The 21,384-nt window shown below is 44.4% G+C and overlaps 1 protein-coding gene and 1 long non-coding RNA gene across 3 annotated transcripts in view; one reads left to right on the plus strand and one right to left on the minus strand.

The window, feature by feature from the left end:
- The window catches only part of HMGB3 (high mobility group box 3), a 48,121-nt gene that overhangs the window by 5,841 nt on the left and 20,896 nt on the right, over positions 1-21,384 (minus strand). The window lies entirely within an intron of this gene.
- LOC127542843 (uncharacterized) lies at positions 8,512-21,032 on the plus strand. Of its 2 annotated transcripts, none has more exons than XR_007948821.1 (3): positions 8,512-15,028; positions 16,001-16,194; positions 20,168-21,032. It is a non-coding gene; the product is annotated as an uncharacterized LOC127542843 (long non-coding RNA). The 2 variants fall into 2 exon arrangements; XR_007948822.1 differs by lacking the exon at positions 20,168-21,032 and adding an exon at positions 19,377-20,155.

Here is a 21,384-nt window from a genome sequence, read left to right on the forward strand (position 1 = left end):
ACTTTCCACAGCCCTTCCTCTCTGTCCCTCCCCCCTCCTCTAACCGCCCCCCCCCCCAATCAAATCTCTACATATGGATGCTTGAGGTAAGGCCCCAGTATTCTATCCCTGGCTGTAGCTCAGGTCTGCCTCCCCACCCCACAACGGCTCTGAGTCAATGGAAATGTATTAATTCTGGGAGATGGAAAACAAGGAGCCTATGCTGAGAAAAAGGGTGGCTTTAGAGGCCAATAAGTGGGGTTTGCTCAGTTATGACTAGTGAATAAATGGAAGAATTATCCTGGAAATTTTAGTGATGTGAAGTCAGGACCAGGTGTGTTTTTTCAGCATTTGGGGGAAACGATTGAGAAACTGGTGGGTATCATTTAGCATTTTTGCATTTTCTCTTTCCTGTACTGGACAGTGCCTAGGACTGGAAGGATATTAGAGCTGGATGGATCAATACTGGTGTAGCACAAATAAAATGCGGCCCCACAAGAGAGAAGGTCCCAGGAACCAGGCCTGTGAAGTCACAGGGGCCCTGGCTTGGGGCTCATATGGCAGGTCTGAGGGGTTCCCGCGTTGGGAGCCACAGGGCAGGGCATTCCCCATTATGGGCCTGGGCACTGGGATGAGGTCAAAGCCTTCTGTGTGCCCAAGGGATCAAGGGCCGCACAGCTGGCACTGAGACTTTCGCCTCTAACTAAGGCTATGATACCTGAGCGCGGGGACCAAGGCAGAGAGAGAGGGAAGAAAAGAGAGGGAAGGAGGGCCAGGGGGACAGAAAGACAGCCGGCCTGGCTCCCTGAGATGTGCCTGCACCCGGCAGCAGAAAGCTTCCCAGGATCTAGCTTGCACAGCTGCAGTGTGCGCACGTGACCAGCAGGTGGCAGAGGCGCGCCGAACGGCATGGGAGTGCGCACGCGCGGCCTGTGGCCCCCGGGAGTGGGGGCGCCGTTTCCAGCCCACACGCGAAGGGAAGCGTGGGGGGGCACCCCAGCCCAGCGTCCCCGGTGTCCTCCGGGCCCCACACACGGCAGCAGCTGCTCCAGGAAGAGCCCACCCCAAAAGCCTGGGAAGAGGGCTGGGGCTAGAGTCACAGCAACGAGTTCAAATCCCAGCTCTCCCACTTACTGCCTGGTGACGTTGGACTGCTCAGTTTCCCCATCTGTAAGATGAGGGAGTTGGATTTCATCGGGACTTCTTAAGCTAGAGTCCATGAATCTCTGAGAGAAAGAGAGAAAGAGAGAGATTGAGAGACAGAGAGATACATACACACACAGACCAGAGACACACAGAAATAGAGACAGAGAGAGACGGACACACAGAAACATACAGAGCCAGAGAGAAATAGACACACACACACACACACACATACAGAAACAGAGAAATAGATACACAGAGAGAAACACAGACACAGAGAAAGAGATTGAGAGAGACAGAGAGATAAATACACACACAGAGATAGAGACAGACAGAAACACACATAGACAGAGAGACACATAGAAGTAGAGACACCAAAACACAGAAATAAAGAATCACAGACAGAGAAATAGAGACACACACAGAAACAGAAAGAGAAACAGACACAGAGAAACAGAAATAGAGAGAGACACACAGAGAGAAACAGACAGAACGAGAAAGACACACAGAAATAGATTGAGAGACAGAGAGATACTTACACACAGAGAAACACAGAGTAACAGAGACAAAGAGAAATAGAGAGACACACACAGAAAAAGAGACAGAAAGAGAGACACAGAGACAGAGACATACACACAGAGAGATAGCGAGACAGAGAGACACACAGACACACACAGAAATAGAGAGACAGAGAGACAGCTCCCATGCCATTGGTTCCTTTGTAATCTTGTGTGTTTCACTTTATGCATTGAAAACCACTACCTAAGAGAAGGGGCCCACAGGTCCTCAAAGTAGCTATGGGGTGGCCCATGACACCAAACTCAGATGGTCTCTGGGGACCTTTCCAGGGCTTGAGGCTATGACCCCCCCAGGAAAATTCCTGGGTCAGGGGATGGGGGAAGGGGAGCTGCTGGGGCTTGTCCTTCTCACTGGAGAAGGAGCCTCTTGCCCAGTCAGTCCACGAGTATGTACTAAACACCTACTATGTTGCAGGGACTGTGCCAAGCATCTCCTTAGAGCTGGCAGAGCGGATTTCATTCCCTAGGCTTCTCAGAAGCTGAATGGGGATCTGTGCCTTTAGTAAGCTCAGTTGCTGGGCCCTCTGGGGCCTGAGTATCACCGCCCTGCTATACTGCCCTTCACCCTGCTACCTGTGCTACCCTGGACCATTACAGCTCAACTCTGGGCCTCTTGTCTACAAAATGAGAGGATGGGTGTCCAAGGGACCTCTCACCTCTGGGTCTAGTTGGGTGCACATAGGTTCACAGAACCATGGTAAACCAATGGAAGTCATTTATGGCCTGAGAAGGGTCTCAATTAGGGTCCTGCTTCCCAGACTCCGCAGCTCCTTCTAAAGCTTCCCTCAGGTCCCAAAACCTATAGGAGGCCCTGAGTCTCCCCCTCTAAAGCTCTCCTTGCTTTTTAAATTACCTGGTATTTACTTGTAGGTAGTCCCCTGTACACCATGGCACCCCCACTGAATAAAACCTCCCTGAGGTCAATACTCTCTGTTTGGAACTCTTGAGTTCCCAGGGCCTTCGCTATTTGTTTGCCACATCTTTTCTGCTTCTAGCCACCCAGGGGAGCTGAAGCAAGCTTCTTTCCTCATCCCTGCCTCCAGCATTGGCTGTAAACTGAGGGGGGTTATACTAAATGGCCTCTAATGTCCCTTCCAGAGCTTTCTATAGGGAAATGTATTCCAAGATAGGAGAATCCAACCCCCAACGTGCTCTGGGGCAGGGAACTGGCATTAAGTTTACAATCAGGGCTGGTTTGCACCAGTGCAAGCCAGGAAGCCGGCAGCTTTAACAGATCTGCCCAGGTCTCTCTCCTAGTCCCAGGGCACACCTTGCCTTGCCACCTTTCTCCACCTAGATAGGCCAGGTCTCCTGTCCCAAACTAACTTATCCCCTCCAATTTCTCCTTTTTGGTCATTTGAGAGCCGGGTCCTCCTTCCGGGCACCCAGGTCCACAATCTTGGAGCCACGGTGGACTCTGCCCTCCCCTGCCAGAGCAGGTTGCCCCGTCTCTCTCACATCTCTCCCCTTATCTCTCTCTCATCTTTTCCCTTATCTTCCCTCACACAGACACTGCCCTACTTTGGGCCCCCAATACAGCTCGTCTGAACTACCAGAACAGCTTCACAACCGTCCTTCCTGTCTCCAATCTTTCTTCCTCCAAAGCAAATGAGTCAAAATCACATTCTGACCAAATCATTTTCCAGAGACCCAGACCTGACTATGCCACTGTCCTGCTCAGAATCCTTCAGTGGCTGCCCGATCTCTGTGGGTTCAAATACAACTCCTGACACATAGGCCTTTCACACCTTGGTTCCCATTTACTTTTCCCACTTTATGATGGATGATCTCAAAGGGTTTTAAATGCCAGGATTTCTCAGTAGCCAGTGTCTGACCTGTTGCAGTTGGACCAGTTGGTTCCAGATTAAGGGGAGGGTCCCCGGAGCTCTGGTGTGGGGTGGCCCAAGGCAGGGAAGGGTTCAGAAAGGGCTACCACTTTCTGTCTTTCCTCTAGAGTAACAGGTGACCCCCGGACACAGAAACACCTCAGAAGCTCAGCCAAGGGGAATGGGAGGCTGGAAAAGCACTCGGCCAGATTTAAAGGGATCTGAAAATGCCACATGATTATTATGGTTATCAGCCTCCAGCTGCCAGGCCTCTGGGGTAAGGATGACTTGGCTTTCAGAGTTTTCTACTGCTTTAGTGCTCAGCTCAGGCAAGGTCTGTAGAGCAATGGGGAGCCCCCCCCCAACTCAAAATGTTTAACAATGGGGTTCTCAGAAAAAGAAATAATGCATGCAGATCTGCATTATTAACACTTTTCCTAACACAATGACAACCAACAAAACAACAAATCCAGGCCTGATTTATAGCAATTGTTGATTTCTGAGGTGTAAATGCTCATCCTGAAAATTTACCAATCAGTTTGCAGCAGACACAGCCAGGGATAGAATACACATCTCAGCATCCCTGAGGACCTTCTGGGGGGGAGGGGGTGTGGAGAGCAATCAGCAGAGCCCTTGTAGACACACACAAACTGTCTCTTTCTCTTTCTTTGTCTACATCTTTCTTTCTGTCTCTCTTTACCCCAACCTTCTCCCTCTCCCTGTCTCTCTCTCTCTCTCTTTCTGTCTCTTTCAGTCTCTCTCTCTGTCTCTCTTCCTGTCTCTGACTCTGTCTCTTTCTGTCTCTCTCTCTTCCCCCAACTGACCCCTCTCTGTCTCTGTTTCTCTTCCTCTCCGTTTCTCTCTCTCTGCTCTGATGGCCAGCTAAGCTTCCCTTAAATACCCTGGAGACAACAGTTCCCAAGTCCAAGTCCCAGCAGAAAGGCAGCATGGCACACTAAAAAAAGAACTCACTTTGGAATCAGAAGACTTGGCTTCTCCTGCCTAGTTGCTGTGAGCTGCAGAAAGTCAATCAGGCCTGGGTCCTCCCCTATCAAATGAAGAGGCTGGACTAGATGGCCTTTGGGATGCCTTCCAGCTCTTGTGCTCTCTGATCTTGGGACCTGCCTCAAAAACTTCTGAGCTGTGTGACCTCAGGGAAAGTCCCTTTGCATTTCTCACCTTCCTTTTCCTCAGCTACAAAAAGAGGGGTTTGGACCAAATGACCTCAGAGATCCCTTCCCAGTACTTCCGAATGTTCAGTCCTCAATTCTCAATGGGCCTCAGTTTGTTTCTTAGTAACTGGAGCATGACTACAACTGCTGGAGGGCCTCTGTCTCTAGCTTTAATTCCTCCCTATTCCTCTCTCCCTCCAACACCCACATTCACCAAGAAAAAAGTGGTGGCTTTTAGTGAGCTTTGAAATGTCATGGGGTGGAAAGGGTGTCTCAGGCCTGGAAAGGCAAATGTTATCCTGATTTTGCAAATGAGGAAGAGGGAGAAATCCTCAAACTTTCAGCCACTCAGTTTGGCATTAAGCTCTAAAAGTAGAATTTGTGAGTGAGGACTTCAAAAAGAGAGTCCTGGTCACGAGGAGCCTTTCTTGACAATAGCCTGCTAGGGCCAGGAAACTTCAGCTAGATTTCAGTAAGGTGTTGGACAAAGTCATGTTGGCTGTAAGTCCAGTTGGATGGCATAGGAAATGTTGCATGAGTGAGAGCGGCCAAAGAGTAATGATTAACGGATTTATAGGAAATGGCTCTATGCTAACTTGGATGAAATCAGAGGTGGTGTGCTTGCCAAATTTCTTAGGGGCACAAAACTGTTAGGGATACCTGTCATGCTGGAACTGGAGATCCAAGAAAATCTCAACAGCCTAGAATGATAGGCCAAATTTAATGATAACAATAACAATAATAATAATAATAATAATACATATAGTATGGGGACGCTGTAATGGATAGAGTCTTGGACATAGGAGAAGGAAGGCCTGAATTCAAATCCAACTCAGACGCTAACCAGTTGTGTGATCTTAGCTGATGCTAACTAGTTGTGTGGGGGCAAGTCACTTATAATTTCCTCAACTTTAAAATGGGGATAGTAATAGCATATAATTCACGTTGCTGTCGTAAGGATCAAATGAGATGATATCTGTAAAAGCATTTAGCCCAATGTCTGGCAGAAAGTATATCCTTAATAAATGATTATTCTCTTCTCCAATCTTCCCCCTAATAAGGTGAAATTTAATAGACATGAAGTCCTACACTTGAATTAAAAAATCAAGTGTGAAAATACAGGATGGAGAGCGGCTCTTAAAGCATAAAATCTCAACCAACAAATGCAGAAACAGCAGAAATATTAAATACATCCTTTGCTGACCACTATGCAATAAACACTGCATACAATAAAAGGCCTTCAAAGAAAGAAAAATTAATTGAGAGTAAGTTAATCCTAAAGAATAGGGAGGTCAAAAAAAAATCATAGAAACAATAAAAAATTTTATCAAAGAAAATTCAATCAACAAGAAAGCATACCCCAAACTGTTGGGAAGCAGCCAAAGTAGCCTTGAAGGGAAAATGTATATAACCACTTTCATCAAGAAAAAGATCAATGAATTGGGCATACAACTAAAAAAACTTAGAAAACCAACAGAGGTTTAAAACCCCTAACTAAACACCAAAGTAGAAATTCTGGGCTTAACCAAACCCAAAGTCCTCATTCCATTGAATTGCTATAGAAAATGAGAAGGAAGCTGGCTTTGGGATGAAAAGAAAACATCGATAAACCATTAGTCTAATTTTTAAAGGAAAGGAAAGCAATTTTGCCAGCATAAAAAGTGAAAAAGCAGAAATCGCAACAAATGATGAAGAAACAAAAGAAAGAATTAGAAACTATTTTCCAGATTATATATGCCAACAAAGTGGACAATTTAAGGGAAAAGTTACTAATATAAAATATCCAAATTAATAGAATAGACTTTCAATAACCCAATCTTTTGTAAATTAATTGAACAGACCATAAATGAACTCCCCCAAACTCCAGAACTAGATGGATTTACAAGTGAATTCTATAAAACATTCAAAGAACAATTAATTCCAATATTAATCATCAAGTATTTATTAAGTGACTACTAAGCCTCAGATATTAGGCTAGGCGACTAGTACAAAGAATGAGACAATCCCTACTGGCAAGGAGCACAGAATTCAAAGGGGGAAGTTATGTCTAAGAAGGCTAGAAAGATAGGTTGCATATGGCTTTAAAAGTTAAACAACCAGTTTATATTTTAACTTACAGGTAAAGGGTGGGGGGGTACACTGGGCTTGTTTGAGTAAATCAAGGGAGTCACATGGTCAGCGCTTAAGGAAAATTACTATGGCAGCAATGAGGAGGATAGACTGCATTGGGGAGATTTAAGGCAAGGGAGACCAATTATGGGGGGGGGGTATTCTAAGAATACAGACGATGAGGGCCTGAACTAAGGTGATAGATGTGTGAATAAAGAAAAGTGACAAATGCAAGAAGTGTGGTAAAAGTTAAAAAAAAAAAAATTAGTAGAAAAAGCAAGGTTTGGCAAGTGATTGGATATTGGGAGGGAAGGAGAGAGGATTCCAGAATAATGGTGAGATTATGAATCTTAAGACACTGGAAAGATGGATGGTGGTGCATTCAACAAAAATAAGGAAGTTTGGAAGAGAGGAGGATTTAGGGGGAAAAAATAATACACTGGCTGTTTGGAAGATACGACAAATGTCTCCTAAGGGAGTTCAAAGTCGACAATCTCAAGAGAAATAGTGGAAAAAAAGTGGTAAGGGGTCTTAATGTCCACAGCTACCGGAGTACCCACCATTCAACAAAAACTGCTGGACAAATTGAAAAAGTCTGACAGAAATTAGATTTAGAGCTATACCTCACACCCCAGTCACCATAATGGTCAGATCATAAACTAACGAGAGGAGCGAGGAAGAAAACTTTTTTCACTGCCACGGATAGGGGGAGATTTCGTGGCGAGATAGGAGCCGTACAATTATCTGATAAAGGTCCTACGTCATATAAACACACGTATCACATATACACCCATATATCATACATGTAAATGAATATTCTACGTCTTCTACGTTGCCAGAGACAGAGCGAGACAGAGACAGAAAGAGAGACAGAGACAGAGACAGACAGGGACGTGAGAGTAACACATACACCACCTAAAATGGAGGCACCCACTTCTTTTCGAAATGCCAGCGCCTTATGGCTAGGAGAGGACATTCTCCATTCCCCTACCACGTGAGCGGGAAGCGCCTCTTCCCATTGGCTACGTAAGCGGAAAAGCCTGCGTCTTGACCACTAATGGACGGGGACAGTGTCACACGTAGACAGTGGCGCGCTCTCTCCTTCCGGCAGCGGCCCTGAAGTGACGGACTGGACTGGCCTATCCCGCCACGGCTTGGACACGTGACCCTCCCTTCTGGGCCCCGTGAGCGTCCGGTTCAGGCCCCGTGATCGGCCGTTCTAGGCCTCATGGTCCTCAGAATCCGGCCTTCTTCTGTTCCATTCGTCCTTTTCAGTTCTAGGTGCGGGCAGTGGACTCCCGAGAGCCCCGTGAGGTTGGAGGCAGGATTCCAGACCGAAAAGCGCCCCGTCAGCCCAGCGGGTAAGCCCCGAGAAGTCAGGGTGCCCGGACACAAAGGAGGGTGGGGGTGGGGAGGTTGGCCTTGGAACTCGGTGCTACTGCTGCCAAATGGGCACTTCATAGTCGGAGAACTCAATTGCCCTCCTCCCCCGAGAGCCTGAGGCAGTATGAGGGGAGGATTATAGCCTCTGGGTATTGGTGGAACTCGTTTATGCTTTCTGACTGTTTAGTTAAATGGAAGGAACCCGGAAACTTTGGAGCTTGGATTAGTGTCAGACAGACCAGATACCTCCTGCGCGCCCCGCACCCCCCCACCCCTGGGCAGACCCCTTCAGGATATTGGAGAACCCTAGGGTGGGTGGAATGTAATAAAGCTGACTCTCAGGCAGTGGAGGGGCCAGGATAGTCACTGTTACCTAAGGAACTGATCCGAATTCATCTGAATACAAAGCACTTCCCAGTAAATCGAAAGCTATGAAGAAAGTTTTTCTAAGGAAGAAATCTAGGCTATCAGTAGCCATATGGGGGGAGGGAGGGTGATGCTTAGATTCAGGAAAATGCAAATTTGAAAAAACTCAGGGTCTACCTTCCACCCATCACATTATCAAAGATGGCAAAAAGAGGATGTTGGATGGGTTGACGGAAAACAACCATGCAGATACACCGTTATGGAAATGGGAATTGGTCCAGCCATTTGGGAAAGCAGTTTGGATTGAGGCCCACCACTCCCCTTTCTCCCCCATTGCTAAACAGCGTACTCTTTGACCCAGCAATACCACAAGGCCCCGACCCTCAGAGAAAGAGGACAAGGACCCTTATGTCTAAGGGTGTTGAGAGCAGTTCTTTTTGGGATGGCAAAGGACTGAAAGCTAAGGGGTTGCCCATCAGTGGAAAATGGCTGAAGCGAGCTGTGGTGGATATGTGTGATGGAGCACTCTTTTGCTACAAGAAATGATGAAGGGAAATTTGAACAAACTGGTTCAAAGTGAAGGGAGCCCAACTAGGAGAACAATTTATATAGTGGCATTATAAAGACAACTCTGAAAGACTTCAGAACTTGATCAAAGAAATGACCATGAGGACTTGATAAGGCATACTGCTCACCTCCTAACAGAAAAGTCATACACTCAAGATGAAGTGGAAGATATCCATTTTCAGATAGAACCATTGGGGAATTGTGTGTATTGTTTCACTCTGCACGTTTGTTAAAAGCAATTTTTCTTTTTTTTTTTTTTTCAAAGGGAGGGGAAAGGGGAGTTAGGACTGTTTTGCTCTCCCAACCCGGCCCCTGCAAAAAGAAAAGTAGAAGGGGGAAAGAAGGTTACTGAAGCATTTTTTTTTAATGCTCAGAGAAAAATGGAAGGAAGGAATCACAAACAGGGAAGCTTTGATACATATTTTGAATTTATTGTGTACATAAAAAGAAAAACAAATTATTTTGTAATCAGAGTTTCACACAGCATCCACCTTTTCTATTGTGTTGTGTATTTGGACACGCCCATTTTGGTTGGTGTTTTTCAAGTTAAAATAAAAAATAATTTTTAGAAATCATACAGTTAAAATGAGAAGTGAAACAGTTAATTGGAGGGAAAAAATCTTTGCAGCAAGTTTCTCTAATCAAGATCTGATAGAGGCAAGATAAATAAAGCACCGATTCAGATAAAGGAGAAGTATGTAAGTCTAGAAATGGTGAAAGGATTTTGACAGGCAAGTCTTAAAGGAAAAAAAAGCTATCAACAAACATGGGAAAATGCTCCGAGTCACTAATAATTAGAAAAGTGCCCATTTTGAAAACTCTGACATTCGATCACACACCTACCAGATGGACAAAGATGACAGAAAAGGAAAATGAGTTGTTGGAGGGCCTGAAAGAAAATGGGTACACTGGTCCAGCCATTAGGAAAAATGATTTGGAACTATGCCCCCAAAGCCACTAAACTGCACATACTCTGATACAGTGCTATACCAACTAGGTCTGTGCCCTCAAAGACAGAGGAAAAGGTCTTCTATGTACAAAAATATTTATAGCAGCAATTTTGTTGCAGTGAAGAACTGAAAACAAAGAGGGTGGCCATCAATTGGGGAATAGCTGAACAAATGATGGTGTGTTGAGTGTAATGCGAGATTATTGTGCTGTAAGAAATGATGAAACAGACTTTCAGAAAAACGTGGGAAGATGGATTCAGACTAAAGTGAGCAATACTGGGAGTTCAGTTTATACAGTAACAGCATCATGGCAAAGATAAAAATGACTTTCAAAGATTTTAGAACTCTCATTCAGTGCAATGACCAACAGGATTCCAAGCCTGCCACCTACCTCTTGACCGACACGATGGATTTAGGAAGCAGAATGAGACCTACTTTGTTGCACGTGTTTTACGAGAGGATTTATTTGCCTTGACTTATTCTTGACTATTTGTTTGGCTGACAAAATAACGCCAGCAAATGCTAAGGCTTCACTATGTGCCAGGCACTGTGCTTAGTTCTGAAGATATAAAGACTAAGTACCTGATGAGGAAGATGTGGGTTCTTCTTTTGCTGGTTTGTTTTTCTTGTTTTTTGTTTTTTAAAAGACTGAGGCCTTTATCCCATATCAATCAATAGTATAATATGATAGCCAAAAAAGTTAACATAATCTTATTACATTAAAAAGACCGTGTCCAATACTAGGAGTCCCATCTTCTGCTCTCTTCAAATGACATAAAACAATAGATTTAGGCCCCAAAGGGACCTTTGAGGCCATCTAACATTGAACAGACTCCCACCTTTTACAGATGAGGAGGGAAAAGGACTCCCTGAGATTGCATGGCAAGGGAAAGAAATGGAATTTGAGGCCCACTCTCCTAATTCCCATCTGCAGCTAGTACCAGCAAACCCATACAATGTGTTTAGTGGGGGTAGAGGGTGTCACATTTCAGAAAGGACACTGACTAGCTAGCGTGTGACCAGGATGGCATGCGGGGTGCTGAGAGCTCTGCCTTTGTTTTCTGGTGGATCCAAAACAGCATGGGGAGAGCTCATTTGGGGTTATTTTTGTACACAGAATGAGTGAATTTTAAAATATACCACCCTATTAAATGAAATTAAATGGATTTATGTTATTTGCAGCAGAGCTGACAAGAGAAATACCATCTCTTTCTTTTCTCATTTGGTGGTTAATCATGAAACTGGAACAAGGGTAATTTTGCCTTCTGGGAGGGGGTGGTGTTACTCCACAAAACATTGTTCCTAGCTGCATTGATGAAGTGCTGACATCAAAGAGCGTGAACTTGGGGAAGAGGATGGGGTATTCCGGTGGGGCCTGGACACAAAACTGCCTGGATTGGGGAGATCTGCTTATTTTAATTTCTTCGACCTTCCCCCCACTCCAGGCACACATACACATGGTAAGGAAGATTCAAGCCTCTGTCTTTAATAAGTTCAGAAGATAGTAAATCTTAGTAATGAGAAAACTGCATCTGCTAGACATGACACACTGTATGTGGTCTGATAAATTACACTTGAAATTATCTTTTTGGTGTTCTTCAGTATAAATTTGTCATGCCCAATTTCCATAGTTAATTCAATTCAACTAGCCTTTATTAAACACAGCACCCTTTGCTGCGCCTCAGTTTCCTGATGTATAAAATAAGGGAGTTGGGGGGGCCCTTAAGGACACTTCCAACTTGAAACCTGTGATCCCACTTAAATTCTTCTTTTCTTTTTAAAGTCTGGAAAATTATTTTATAATATGTTTGAACAAAAAAATCTCCCTATTTTCCTCCTCTTAAACAAAAACAAAGCCTATTATTATCATAATTTTACATAGTCCAGCAAAACAATTCTCACATCCTAGGACTAGAGGTGGATGCCTCTCTGCATTTTAAGACCATTGCCTCTCTGGCAGGAGGAGAGTGATGTGTTTCATCTTCAGTGCTCTGAACTCCTGGTTTATTGTGGTATTTATCAGAGTTTTCAAGTCTTTCCAGGTTTTTCACTACAACGTTGCTTTCGTTGTCAAAATTGTTTTACTGGTTCTGCTCATGTCACTCTTCGTCAGTTCATAGAGGTCGTTCCAGTTTCCTCTAAAACTATCCATTTTGTCATATCTTATGGCACAGTAGTATTCTATCACATAATTTGTTCAGTCATTCCCTGATTGATGAGCACTGCATCAATATCCAATTCTCTGCCACCCCAGAAAGAGCTGTGATAAATATTTTGGTATATAAGGTTCCTTTTCTTCAGTCTCTGGAATATAGGCCTAGGAGTGGTTTACCTGGTTCAAAGGGTATGTGTGCATTGTTCAGGGACATTTTAGTCATGATTCCAAATTAGTACCACTGAGATTCATAACTTGTGTTTTGCAGCTCCTTCTCAGAAAAATATTTTTAAATCATTGAAGAAAATGGCTGAATTTCAATTTAGAGGCTAGTGAAAATGAAGGTAAGATTTTTTTTTTTCTTCTGTGCAGTCTCATGGAGTCCCTCAAATATGTATATGAACCCCAGATTATGAACTTCTGCTCTACTCAAGATAAATGTCCCAGGAACTCCTCAAGCTAGATTTTTTTTTTTTTTTTTTTTTGGCTTTACCATCCCCAAAATTCTCTCTTGCAGAGTGGATCTTGGTTTGACATGCTCCAACTTGGGAGCAAGATGAAAAAGAATTAGTTAGAATTTCCAGCTGGGGAAAGAACAGGCCCACTCCTTAGCTTTCCCCAGAGATAATTGACCTTCTTCCCAAATTGTACATCCTTGAAAAGCTAGATAGGTGCAATAAGAAAAGGTGCCCTCAGCAGCTCTGATCAAAGATAGGATGCTAATGAGATTGTGGGATTGTGGGCTTAGTGGAGAGGCTGGATGTAAAAGTAAACTGCATCTTGAATATTGACTTTGGCCCCACCTCTTGAGAAGCTGATGATGAGGTGGTGTCCAGACGAGGACAACCAGGATGGTAAAGGGTCTTGAGTCACCCAGTTGGAGGAAGAGGTGGAGAGGAGAGTGGCTAGCTTTTCATATAACTACAGGACAGTTTTGTGGAGAAGGGATTAGGCTTGTCTTGCTTGTCTCCAAAGGGCAGAAGAGGCAAATTTAGATTAAGCAGACTTCCTAACCATTGGAACCATCCCAAAGTGCAATCACCCACCCTTTGGAGGTTTTCAGATAGAGGTCAAATAACCACTTACTGAGTTCTTTCTCTGATATAGTAGGTTAGACAAGATGGATAACTCTGAATTTTTGTGGTACTGTGAATTTCCAGGCCCAACCCCAGCCCCAATTCTTACCCTTCTTTGAGGGGCTGTGGCCAAATGTGAAAGTCTGGCCAGTAGGGGAGTAGGAAAAGGAACTAGACAAAGGAAACTGTGGCCTTGCCCAACTGAATAAAAGTCCATCTGGACTGCACACATTCACTTCACACTGAATTAAGCTTGAGGTCAAGGAGAATAGGGAAAGTAGAACTGCCCAAGTGCCTCTCCATTGGATAGAAACTCCAGCTTCTGGGCCACTGTTGCAGGCAGTCGGGGAGAGCCTCTGTTTTGGTCTTCATCTGGGACAAAATCAAATTCAGTCACTAGGGTAGGATGATTTAGAGTCCCCAGCGTGTTTTTCTGATCATGATCTTGAGAGAAGGAGTTAGCAACTTTTTTTTTTTTACAGATGAGAAGAGTAGGAAGAGCATAAGACTTGATTAAATGTGGGCTCTGCAACTAAGTGGCTCTGTGATCTGGGCAAAACCCTTCCAGCGCCAAGCCTAGGATCCACAATCCACCAGCCAGGACTGGATTCCTGGTTTCCTAACTCCCCCGTTTTCCCAGAAGATCTCTTTGGAGGCTTGCAGACATTAAGAAGACACTGAGTCATAGGCAGCTGCACCCCTAGTTTACTTCTATTCAACTGGAAGTGAAGGATAAGTAAGTGCTAGAAAGTAAACAACTATTGGCCCCGGCAAATAAGCATCCCCTAGGCCATTACTTTCACCCCTCAATTTACTGAGCAAATTATGAGATCCTCCCAGGTTTCTTTTTACTAGAGAACTCCTGGAGGGATTCCCCCACAGTCTCCCCAGAATTCCACCTGTGGAGGGGTGGAGGTGTTAACTTTAAATTATGGCCATTTACTTTCATTTTCACCCAATGGGGGGGGGGGGGATTTGTATTGACTGAAAAAGCATTTAAGTGCTTACAAATGCAGGCAAGCTAGATGGTCCCTGCCCTCCAGGGACATGCTTTCTATAAGGGGGGAAATTAGACCCTTGGGAGAGTTTGTGAATGAGGAGGGGAGGGGAGGAGGTTGCTTGACTTGGAAATGACCAGGAAGTGACTAGGAGGCCCTTTTAGGGCAAAATCTGGTGAAAGCCCTGGATTTTAGGGCTGAATCCTGGTAGTTGGAGTGGGAGGGACTTAAAGCTACTGTAATTTGTCTTAAAACAATGAAAAGAATTTAAAAGAAATTCCTTGCCCTTAGGTGAGGCTTGACTCTAGATCCAGAATCTATTACTGAAATTACAAATCACCCAATTTTGTTAGCCAGGGTTGGAGATCTAAAGACCAGCTGCCTTTGATCTTTATAATCCCAGAAAGTAGATGCCATTTGTCCCATTTTACAGATTGAAGAAACCGATTCTTCCCATTTGAAGTGACTTGCTCAGGATTCCATAGCCAGTAACTGGCAGGATTTCAGCTCAGACCTTCTCAAAAATCTCATTCTTCTCCTAGGGACCCAAACCACAGTGTCGATTGTAATGGAAAGTTTGACTCCTTTGCAAAATGACAGTCTCACAACAGTGGTTTGCCATTATGGTGAGGAAGGACTGGCTGAAAGAGGCACAAGCACTGAGCTCTCCGTTTCTCTCTCCAACATCCTTTTTTTTGTCATCTGCCAATGCGATGGATGTGTGAAGTAAGAATTTCCGAGTTTGCATTGCTCTAATTATTAGTGATTTGAACATTTCTTTAAATACGGCTATTGATAGTTTGAAGTTCTTCCTTAGAAAATGATAGGCTCTTATTCTTTGGCCATTTATCAATTGAGGGGCACCTCTTATTCTTTTAAATTTAAATCACTTCCTTGTATCTCTTGGGATCTCCCTCAGAGAAACTGTTTCTCTTCTAATCTTAACTGCATCGTTTTGTTGGTACAAAAGCTTTAATTTTATATAATCAAGCTTGTCTGTTTATCTTCTGTGATCTTCCCTGTCTTTTCTTTTGTAGTGAACTTTTTATTCTCCTCTGCATAATTTCTTCCTCGGTCTTCGGATTTCATAGTGCTATCACCCTTTATGTCTGTAACCATGTGTTCATTTGAAGCTTCGCTTGATTTACCTCATTTCTACCAGACTGCTTTAAATAGTGACAAACATGTACATATCACTTTAAAGTCTACATGATCTCATTTGCTCCTCAAACAACCTTATCGGGGAAGGAGTACCTGTGAGGTAGGTACTAGAGGTTGTAGCATCTGCATTTTACTGATGGGGCAAGTGAGGTTCAGAGAGCTGAGTGACCTGAACTTAGTCACATAGCTAGAAAGTCTCAGGAAGGCCTCATTCCAATCTCACCTCTGACTCCAGGTCCAGTTTGCTTGTATTATCCCACTATCCCTCACTGCCTTCCCAAGGTGCAAGGGCTAGATTTCCATGTATTCTAACCCCCAGGAGGTAAGAGCAGGCCTGTGTAAAAGTGGATGGGCTTGGCACATTGATTGAAACTTTGGTTTTAAGCCTGTGTTGGATGCAGACAAACAGACTCTCCTGTCTGAAGACAAAGTGAGGAGACTACAAAGGGAAATTCAGCCCCCTTGGTTGGTCTCAGAATGATTTGGCTCAGCCTTGAAAAGTTCATCCTAACAATATATACTACTGTCTCTTTGCAGGGCCAGGACAAAACCAGGAATAGGAAAAAGGAGTAAGAAAAAGGACCTTGAAAGGAAAGGGCTGCCGGTCCCCCCTCTCACGAGTCAGTACTCTCAACCTCAGGCTTGGCCTGGAATTCACAGAATAACCTTGCTGCTTGCTGACTTGGCTTCCTTTCTTCCGGCCTGGGGAAAAGAGACCCTTCCTTGTAAAGGTAAACCCCTCCGCTTGTGCCCTGTAGGATCACGGCCTCTGGCCGTGTCTCTCTTCTCACTTCCTACGTGTGTGTCAGCTTCTGTCTTGCTCTCATCTTAGTGTCTCCCTTTCTAAAGTCTCCTTCCATGCCAACAAAGAAGTTCAAATCTTCCTTAAAAAAAAAACAAAACCCTGCTATTCCCTCAAGCTTATGTGCTATATCTTTCCTCCTTTTCACTGCCTTCTTAGAAAGTATAGTCTACATTCCCAAACTCCATTTCCTCAATTCAATTTAATTCCACATTTATTTTTTAAATACCAGGAACTATACTAGGTATATGTGGGGAGATACAAAGATAAAAATGGAAATAGTCCCTGTCCTTGAGGAGCTTACATTCTAGTTCTTCAGGAGCAAACAACATGGAGATAAGTTCATCTAAAAACAGAAATGGGGGGAAGAGGTAGGGAGATGAGGAGTGCCTAAAGGTACTTGGGCTCATCTTTGAAGGGAGCTGGGGATTCCAAAAGGTGTGATTCCAGATTTGGGGGACAGCCTGTGCAAAGGCACAGAGGTAAGTAGTGGGTTTGGCAAGAAAAACATGAAATTGGCTTTTAACTGCCCAGCAGAGGAGATTGTGTTTTATCCTTAGGTTACTCACAAGGGATCAGAAGTTGACTTTGGGAGAGCAATTTTAACAGAATGGTGGCTTCAAAGATTCCCTTTTAACTGGTAAATTCTCTGGCATTTTCTCAATCTTTGTCCACTGCCATATTGGGCACTATGGAGCAGCCCCTTCCTTCTGGACACTTCTGACCAACCTGACCACACCTCAGTTCCCCCATTGTCCTCTTCCAGTACCAGCAGCCCTCTCAGATGGGGCTCCTCCCATAATCTTCTGATCTCTATACACTCACTCTTCATGATTTCTTTTGAACCCTGGACTCAATCATTCACCCCTTTGCAGCTTTTTCCTAAATATCTATATCGAGCTCTGATCACTCTCCCGAACCTCCAGCTCAGAGGCTCTGACCCTGCATTGCATTTCCTTGTAGACTTTTCTCTGTCTGTTGCTGCTATCGCATTGGGGGGGATTTATGTGATTCAGTGTGCTGACTATTTTTACAACCTCTTTGCATCCCTGGAGGAAATCCAACTTGATCATGGCAAATCGACCTGAATGTCTCAATAGGCACCTCAAACTTAACCTGTCCAAAACTAAGCTCCTTATTTTCCTTTTATACATCTTCTCTTCCTCTACACATCTCTTTTAATAATACCATCAACTTCTAGTCATCCAAGATTGAGAGCTCAAAATAATCTTCCCCCTTTCTTCTCTTTCAAGATGTCTTCTCCCCCCCATATGCTCACACTCAGTCGTTTGTCAGATCTTGCATTTCGACCTCCCCAATGTGCCTCGGCTCCATCCCTTACTTTGTGTGGTCCACTTATCCTAGCCCTCAGCACTGTTGACCTGTATTATTGGCAAAGCCTTCTAACTGGCCTTCCTGCCTCTGGCCTCTCTCCTCTTCTGTTTCATCTTTCATACAGCTATGAAAATAGTCAAGACAAACCAAGGAACTGATTAGCTGATCTACTTACGGTACAGAGACTGCCAAAAGATAAAGGCTTGTGATTGTTTCCCTGACCTCTCCATCTTTTTCTTTTTCCTTTTCAAATGCTCTGCAGGCCCCCGGTCTTGTTCACCCAGACTTTTATAATAGCCTAACCAACCTCCCACTGTTTCTCTCCCCCACTTCATCCTTCAAGTGTCTGCTAAATCATATTCCCTATTGCAGTGGAAAAAAATTTTAATTGACATCTTTTATTTTCACATCACATTTTTCTACCTATATCCCTCTTCCACCCCCTCCTTATAACACAGAATCTATTTCTTTAAAGAGAGAAGAACAAGAGAAAAAAATTAAGCAAAACCTTTAGATACATAGAAAAGATCTGATAATATATACAATTTTCCCCACCTATCAGCAAAGGAGTGGGAAGTAATGTCGACTCATCGAGGCATCTCCTTTGAGAAACCTTTCCTGTCTGTCTTAATTGTTCATTCTCTCTCCCTTCTCCTCAAATTAACATGAGTGTATCCACTCTCGTACATAATGTGTCTCCCCCAAAAGATGAATGTCCTCCCTTCGATGGCAAGGAGAGTTTCATTTTGGGGTTGGTGTGAGTACATTGCTTAATGAATGCTTATTGGTCGGATTGTCCAAAGAGTCACCTTGCCTTTGGGCTGTCTGCCACCTGGGTCGCCACTGGCCTTCATCTAGATTCTGGCTGCTCCCTGGCACCTTTGCGTGATGAGACTGGAATTTAAGATGCCGGGAGCAGTAAAACAAGGGAATGCACAGGCAGAATCTGGAGCTGGGTATGGCATGCAGTATTGGCTTTTACCAGGGACATTGGTACTGTAGAAAGAGAAAATTAGTAAAAGGGTGAGGGACTCCTCAGATTCAGTACCAGTTCTGACTTGATGGCTGGAGCATCTGGGGCCAAACTCCCTCTGCCTTTTCCTCTTCTGTCAAGTGAAAAGACTTGATTGGTGCCTCTGGGGCCCCCAATCCTCCTTGCCCCTTCGATCATGCCCTCACTGTATTTGCCTGGCTAAAGGCATTTTCGTTTTTAAGTGTGCTTCAGAACAAAACCCTGCAGTTCTGAATAACTTATTCCTGTGTGTGAATTTATGCTTTCCATATGTATGGGGCTCTGACCCGGCACTGGGAAAGTCGGGGCAGGAGGTCCAGTCAGCTGTGGCCTGAACGATGCTGGTCACGTGGTTCTGCTCCTCTGTGGGAGCTTGCTTCATGGAGGGGAGTGGGCTGCCCTGGGAAGAAGAGAAGAGCCCAGATGTCTTCAAGAACAGCTGCAAAGGGATTGCTTCACTTCAATGAAATAAGCACCAGGCAGCCATGTGCCAGGCACTGTGTTAAGTGGTGGGTCTTCAAGGACAAAAATCTAATAGTCCCTGCCCTCGAGAAGCTTACTTTCTATTTTGGATCATTAAATTTAGAAGGACCCTTTCATGTTTCTGCTTTTAAGTCTTAAAGCAGAAATGAATGTTGCATTCCACTGCAGGCTTTTCTTTATTATAATCATGTGGTAGTGGTGATATGTATGTGTGTATGTTGGGGGGGGAGGGAGGTTGTTGTTGTTTATATGATTAATTGTCTTAATTATTTTACTAACAGAAAGCTCTTTGCCTCCCTGGTGAAAATTCAACTTGATCTTGGTGAATCATGGTCTACTGCTGTAATCTCAAGAGGCAGTATAACACTGAACAGAATGCTTTCCTTGAAGTTACAGACACCCGAACTCATATCCTGCTCTATGTTTACTAGCTGTGTGAGCCTGAGAAAATCACTTGCCCTCTCTGTGCCTCAGTTGCCTCATCTCTAAAACGGGGATAATAATCCCAATAGAACCTGCCTCACAGGGTTGCTGTGAAATTCAAATGAACCGGTGTGCTTTACAAATGTCAATGTTAGTTATTAATAGTAATAAAATGATTATTTAGCTACAGAGAAGGCATTACATTGGCAGAGGGAGTTTACACACCTGGGAGCTCCCTTAGCAGTGAAATCATAATCTCCAGTCCCTACTGCTGTCCCTACAATTGTATTTTAAAATGTTTACCTCTTCATCAGTAAAATGTGTCTATAGTTTCTCCTTAAATCAAGCTGAAATAGGCCTTGCTAGATCTTCTCTCTACGCTATCTCTGTATAGGATTTAGAAGATCCTCTATCCAGAGCCAGAATGGGGCTTAAATGCTATCTAGTTCAGCCTCTGGACTCCATTTTCTCTACGAGGAAGCTGAGTCCCACAGCAAAGTTAAACAACTAGTAACAGCCTGGATTTCAACCCGGGTCCTCTGCCTTTAAATCTAGTACCCCTTTCATTGTGCCACACTAGCCACTTTCCGTGGCTTCTAGGGATACTCCCTGAGTCAGACAGAACAGTTCTCACATCCTTCCCTCACAGGAAGGCCCTTCACACCCATGAAGAGAGCTGATAAAATGCCAGGACTGGAACCCAGATTTGCAGACTCCAGATCTAATGCCCTTTCGGTAAATGTGACTAACCAGAGAGGAACGAAGCGGCGGCTGCAAACACCATCAAGGCACTTTGGGAGTCAGTATGTGAGTATGCTCTCATATTGCAGGCTACCAAGGGCAGGGGAATCATACTTTTCACTTCTGGAGAGAGCCCCTACTCCCTGGACACCCACAAACGTCCCCAAGCGAACCAAAGGATAAGAAAGCACCAAGAATCATTAGCAAAGCTGAGCTGTAGTCTTCAGGAGGACCGTACCCCTTAGCCTAGAATTGTCCGTGCTAAGGTTGTGTCAACCAGTTTGGACTTCTCCCACCCTTGTCAGCTTTCGTTGGTGTGTGGTAAAATTTCTTGAGGGCAGGGACTTTCATATTACTATCATCCTCAGGGGACAGCTAGATGGTACAGTGGATAGAGAGTTGGATTTGGAATCCACCCCTTTGGTTCCAATCTGGTGTCTGACACTGTGTCAGAGCTGTGTGACTCTGGGTGAGTCACTTAGCCCCTTTTGCTTCAGTTCCTATATCTGAAAAATGAGCTGGAGAAGGAACTGTCAAATCACTTGGCAAATCTTTGCCAAGAAAACCCCAAACGGGGTCTTGAAGTGACACAACTGGACAAGTCATCCCCTGATGTGAAGTGCCAAATACTTGGGTGATTCATAAATGTTTCTTGGGGTATTAGCCCTTAGTGGCCTGGAGAGGGTCTGCCCATAGCCTTCTGGCTCAGGTTTCACTGCCCAAGTGAAGTTTGTGCTTGGCGCTGTCACTTCCTCTGTCATACCAGTCAATTAAATCTTGCCCGAGATCATGAATTAGTGGACTAGAGCAATCGGCACCTCCCAGCTTTCCAGCTAGGCTATTTTGGGCAGTGCCTGGCCAGGCTAGGCCCCTAGAGAAGATTCTCACCACAGCAGATAGGATTTCTTTGAAATTTGGGGGGAACAAAGCTTGCGGGGAACAGAAAGGTGGGATTGGTAGAAGTGTGCCCTTGGAAGCCCCTCGTGGTGGACCTGCTCAGCTTGATTTCTGCAGGACAATTCAGTTCAGTGGACATTTGTTAAGCTCCTGTTTGGTGCCAGGCACTTAACTACTAGGTACTGGGGATACAGAGACAAACTGGAAAACAAACTCCCTTAAGGAGCT

This window comes from Antechinus flavipes, chromosome X (assembly GCF_016432865.1).
Source record: "Antechinus flavipes isolate AdamAnt ecotype Samford, QLD, Australia chromosome X, AdamAnt_v2, whole genome shotgun sequence".
Classification (NCBI taxonomy): Eukaryota; Metazoa; Chordata; class Mammalia; order Dasyuromorphia; family Dasyuridae; genus Antechinus; species Antechinus flavipes.